Consider the following 5,000-nt stretch of genomic DNA (forward strand, 5'->3'; position numbering starts at 1 on the left):
GATGGATAAATTTTTTTCTTGAAAACAATGAAGAAAAAAATCTAGGTTTATTGATAAGTGAAGACTAAATTACTAACTTGATGACCATTTACTCTCTCTCTCTCTCTCTCTCTCTCTCTCTCTCTCTCTCTCTCTCTCTCTCCCTGTAGGCCCGATAACTGGGGGCCTTTTCCTTGCGTATCAGGATTCGCGCAAAAGGAAGAACCATTTTACCAGATGCACCATGTTGTTGCTTACCAGGAAATGGATACGAGAGAGAGAGAGAGAGAGAGAGAGAGAGAGAGAGAGAGAGAGAGAGAGAGAGAGAGGCCCTACCGGGGTATCAGTTTTCTCTTCCCTAAATGGCTCTTCCACCAAGCTCTTCCTCCCCCCTCCCTCCCCTCACCCTCTCTCTCTCTCTCTCTCTCTCTCTCTCTCTCTCTCTCTCTCTATTCTAACATCAGAGTTATAGGTTTTTAATTCATATTGTTTTATGCAGTGTTGCTAAGAAACCTCCGAAAGTTTCTCTCTCTCTCTCTCTCTCCTTTCTATATTCCAACTATTTCCTTCTTTTTTTTTTTTTACGATACGCATCTCGAATAACTTTTATGGGAGATGAATATTTTTCCGTAGAATATGACGATCATTCCTCGTCTGGATTTTAACCCTAAAAAATATTCTTTAGAATATTCTTTATGAAGGAAATTTATTCATTTTGAAAGGTCATTAAATTACGCAATTTCGGCATCAATGACCGTTACTTTTGTGACGTCAGTGTATTATAATAATTTAACAAATACAGATGCATCATGTTGTTGAGTTAGGTTTATACAAATAGTTTCTGCAAGATCTTGGTTGCTTGTCGAAATCAGTGCTTGCCCAATTAACACCCACTCCCTCCCTTAACCTCCCTCCCACTTCCTCTGCCCTATCTTCGACCCCTCTCCTCCTCCCCCTCCCCCAAAGTATAACATCAAAAGTGTATTAGTTCGTAGGTTCGTCACCAGAGGGCTGGGTATTGCCAGACAGGCCAGAGAGTAGTAGAGACAGAAACCGCGGTCGCGAGGATCAGTTTGCATCTGGTCTTGTCAGAGGCAAGACGTAGACGCCTTGGCTCCCGAGGGTGGGGGAGGGCGGGCCGAGTTCTCAAATTCGGTTTTCGGAGTTTGTTCGTCGGATTTCGACAGTGAGATGAGTGGTTAGTCGACGGATTTTCCGTTCACGATGATGCGGACCTAGAGGAGTGTTGTCCTCTCCGATTGCTGACGTACTTTCATTTATTGGTCAGTTTTTATGACTGACCTTATTTTACTCTTTTGTTTGTTCGCGTGGAAGTTTCGTCAAGGAGGATTGATAGTGTTTTTTTTTGTGTATGTGTGTGTTTTGTCGTTTTACGGACGCGAGATTAAATAAACGGTGGATGAAACTGGAAGCATTAGATACTGTGAAGAAAAACAAATAAAGACGTGTGGAAATTATGTGACAAAAAGTGTTCAAAACATTAATTACCAATATAAGAAATCATTGAACATAATACACCGCAATATATTTGAATTTATTTATACTAATTAACGCCCAGTTCCTTATGATCAGCCACAGCAGTTTACTTCACGAGCGAAAGGAATGCTAATAAAACAAATTAAACTTCCCTGACATTAACAGTTAATGAATGAAGGCGTGGTATATATTATTCAACCTATTGCGTGATCTTTGCTGTTTAATTTATTTACGAAAACATTTTAAGGAAAGTGAAAAGGTGGTGACAAAAGAGGATTATAGAAGGTAACTTCAGAAGCAAAACAAAATAATTTATGAAGCAAAGTTATAAGTGTTTGTTCACTATAATTATTTTTTTTATTCCCAGTGCAATTATTCCTTCGTCACAAGTGTTTGTAATATTGATGATAGTAACATAGGTGTTATGAAGAACATTTGTGGTTGTTATATATAAGTATTAGCTGTCCAGGTTTTCGTTCAGTATACATGTGTTTACTGTGATAATGATAGTGATGATGTTAGTAATATAATAGATTTTTCAGCAAAAGCAAAATTATTCGTTCAGATACTCAATATATGAGTATATTTTCTCTTCCAAATATTCCAGTGTTAGAAATAACTGATCAATAATAATAATAATAATAATAATAATAGTAATAATAATAATAATAATAATATTAATAATAATAATAATAATAATAATAATAAAGAAAAAATCTAGGTTTATTGATAAATGTAGCCTAAATTGCTAGCTTGATGACCATTTATTCTCTCTCTCTCTCTCTCTCTCTCTCTCTCTCTCTCTCTCTCTCTCTCTCTCTCTCTCTCTCTCTCTCTCTGTAGGCCCAATAACTGGGGACCTTTTCCTTGCGTATAATAATAATAATAATAATAATAATAATAATAATAATAATAATAATAATAGGTTTATCAACTCGTTTCCTTATAAAATTACTCTAAATATGAAAATATTCAGTGAAGACAAATACATTACCAGGAATGTTTTGGGGGGCTTAGCCCCTCTTGATAATGTGGTATCAGTCTTTATGATGATAGTAGGCATAACAAGCATTACCGATGATGGTGATAATTGATAATAATGGTATCATTCGTCGTAAATAGGCTTCGCTCTGTGCAAGGTTTATTGCCATCTATTAAGTAAAATTATGTAGTTGAAATTTTTACTTAATAAAAATTTGACTGATGAGAAACGGACATCCAACATAATTGAAATGAATTTAAGATGTTTTACTCTTTTAAATGAAAAATTATTATGTTGTTAACAATAAACGAAAAAAAAAGTCGAAGCCAGAATAATAACGGAAAAAATAACAGTTATTCGACAGTTATATCAATTCAGAGAGTGCTAGATATGAGACACGTTACGGAAATTACATCATTAAATTGATAATGAAGATGGCTGTATATTACATCTACAATTACACGTTATGAATAATGAAACCATTATTATTATTATTATTATTATTATTATTATTATTATTATTATTTTTATTATTATTATTATTATTATTATTATTCAGACAGAATGGCCAGATTAACACATCATATCAAAGATTAAACAACAATCGAAACCCCGGATAAGAGAGAGAGACAGACAGACAGACAGACAGACAGACAGACAGACAGACAGACAGACAGACAGACAGACAGACAGACAGAATGAAAGGAAAAGAAATCACCTCGGAAATAAGAGAGAGAGAGAGAGAGAGAAAGAGAGCCAGACAGACGGCGAGAGAGAGAGAGAGAGGGAGACAGACAGTCAGACAAACAGACAGCGAGAGAGAGAGAGAGAGAGAGAGAGAGAGAGAGAGAGAGAGAGAGAGAAAAAATAAAAAAATCACCTCAAAAATGAAAAAAATAAAAATAAAAATTAAATAAAATATCAAAATCCATCCATCTGTAACATCCCCTCCCCCCTCCCGCTCCCCCCGCCCCCCGCCCCCGTCCCATTCAGCGTACACGGTATGGCCGCGTCATATCACATGTCAATTAGCGACTTGCTTTCTTCGTATCAGAGGCTTAAACGGCAAGTCACAGAACTTTAATTAGAGTAGGAGGTTTTCGGGTTGTGGGGGGGTGGGGGCGTTAGAAGGGGGTTAACAGGCCGGCCGGTCTCTCTCTCTCTCTCTCTCTCTCTCTCTCTCTCTCTCTCTCTCTCTCTCTCTCTCTCTCGATGGGAAGGGGTTTTTGATGTGGGTGTGTATTATTGAATTTTTCCACTACAGAAAGTATACTCGGCGTTTGTATGTATGTACGTACGTACATTGCTGCACATACACTTTATATACTGTATGTATATGTATATATATATATATATATATATATATATATATATATATATATATATATATATATATATATATATATATATATATATATATATATATATATATATATATATATATATATATATATATATATATATATATATATATATATATAAATGCAAACACACGTACACATATTCACCTGCATTCCATCAGCATCTCGTCAGTCCACCAACCCAACAAACACCTAACGCAATCATGCGATTTTTTTTCCTCCAAAGAATAAACGATCGAACATTTGCTTCACCTTTGTACAAAATGCCGAGTGTAGTGTTACACAGCATGACTCGGAGTATGTAAATTTCGGAAATATTAGACACAATTTATTGTCTAAAGGACTTCTCTGGACTTCGGACTTCTTCGGTATCAGGAGGAGGACTTTCGTATCTCGTCATGGTAAAGGATTAGGGAAGGTGGGATTGTACACAATTTATTTTGTCTAAAGGACTCCTCTGGACTTTCGGACTTCTTCTTCGGACTTCCTCGGTATCAGGAGGGGGACTTTTGACTCGTCACGGCAGAGGATTAGGGAAAGGGGGTGTTTGTGGGGTGGGGGGTGGATGGGAATTGTATCCATTTGATGAGTATCGAATGTCTGCACCTGTATTTGTTCATAAATGGGGAAAAAAATAATTTTTTTCTTCGAAAATCATTGACGGCGATGTAATTTCAACCGCCATTGTTTTGGTGTCCGAGAAAGACAAGTGAAATTTATATCTCCTCCTTCTTTTCGAGAGAGAGAGAGAGAGAGAGAGAGAGAGAGAGAGAGAGAGAGAGAGAGAGAGGCGTAACGTCGATAATCATGATAATGATTATCATTTCTGGAGAGGCTGTGAAGACGGAAAATCCTGTCGGCGGTTGTGTCGTCAGTCCGCCTCACACGGTGCACTGTATAGTCATTGCTTCACACCCTTTGCAGCGTCGCGTCGGCCTCGCTAACTGCAACCCCTTCCATTCCTTTTACTGTACCTCCGTTTATATTCTCTCTCTTCCATTTTACTTTTACTCAGCCCTTTCCTAACAGTTATTTCATATTGCAACTGCGAGGTCTTCCTATTGTTATTCCTTTCAAACCTTTTAGTTTTCTGTAAAAGAAAACTATTGTGCCGGCTTTGTCTGCCCGTCCGCACTTTTTTTCTCCGCAATTATCCCGTCCTCCATCTGATTTGAAAAACT

At 37.1% G+C, this 5,000-nt stretch overlaps 1 protein-coding gene across 4 annotated transcripts in view; it reads left to right on the forward strand.

Annotated features, from left to right (window-relative positions):
- Positions 1 to 5,000, forward strand: part of Sobp (Sine oculis-binding protein) — a 417,587-nt gene that overhangs the window by 249,198 nt on the left and 163,389 nt on the right. Inside the window, exon 1 of one of the 4 annotated variants that reach the window (XM_067084701.1) lies at positions 1,022 to 1,177. The exons of 2 other annotated variants lie outside the window; for them this stretch is intronic. The gene's annotated coding sequence lies outside the window, so the exon portion shown is untranslated. Of the gene's footprint in view, positions 1 to 1,021; positions 1,178 to 5,000 lie in introns of those variants that run through there. One more of the 4 variants, XM_067084702.1, reaches the window with a different exon arrangement.

Source organism: Macrobrachium rosenbergii, chromosome 41 (genome assembly GCF_040412425.1).
Source record: "Macrobrachium rosenbergii isolate ZJJX-2024 chromosome 41, ASM4041242v1, whole genome shotgun sequence".
In the NCBI taxonomy this organism is placed as follows: domain Eukaryota; kingdom Metazoa; phylum Arthropoda; class Malacostraca; order Decapoda; family Palaemonidae; genus Macrobrachium; species Macrobrachium rosenbergii.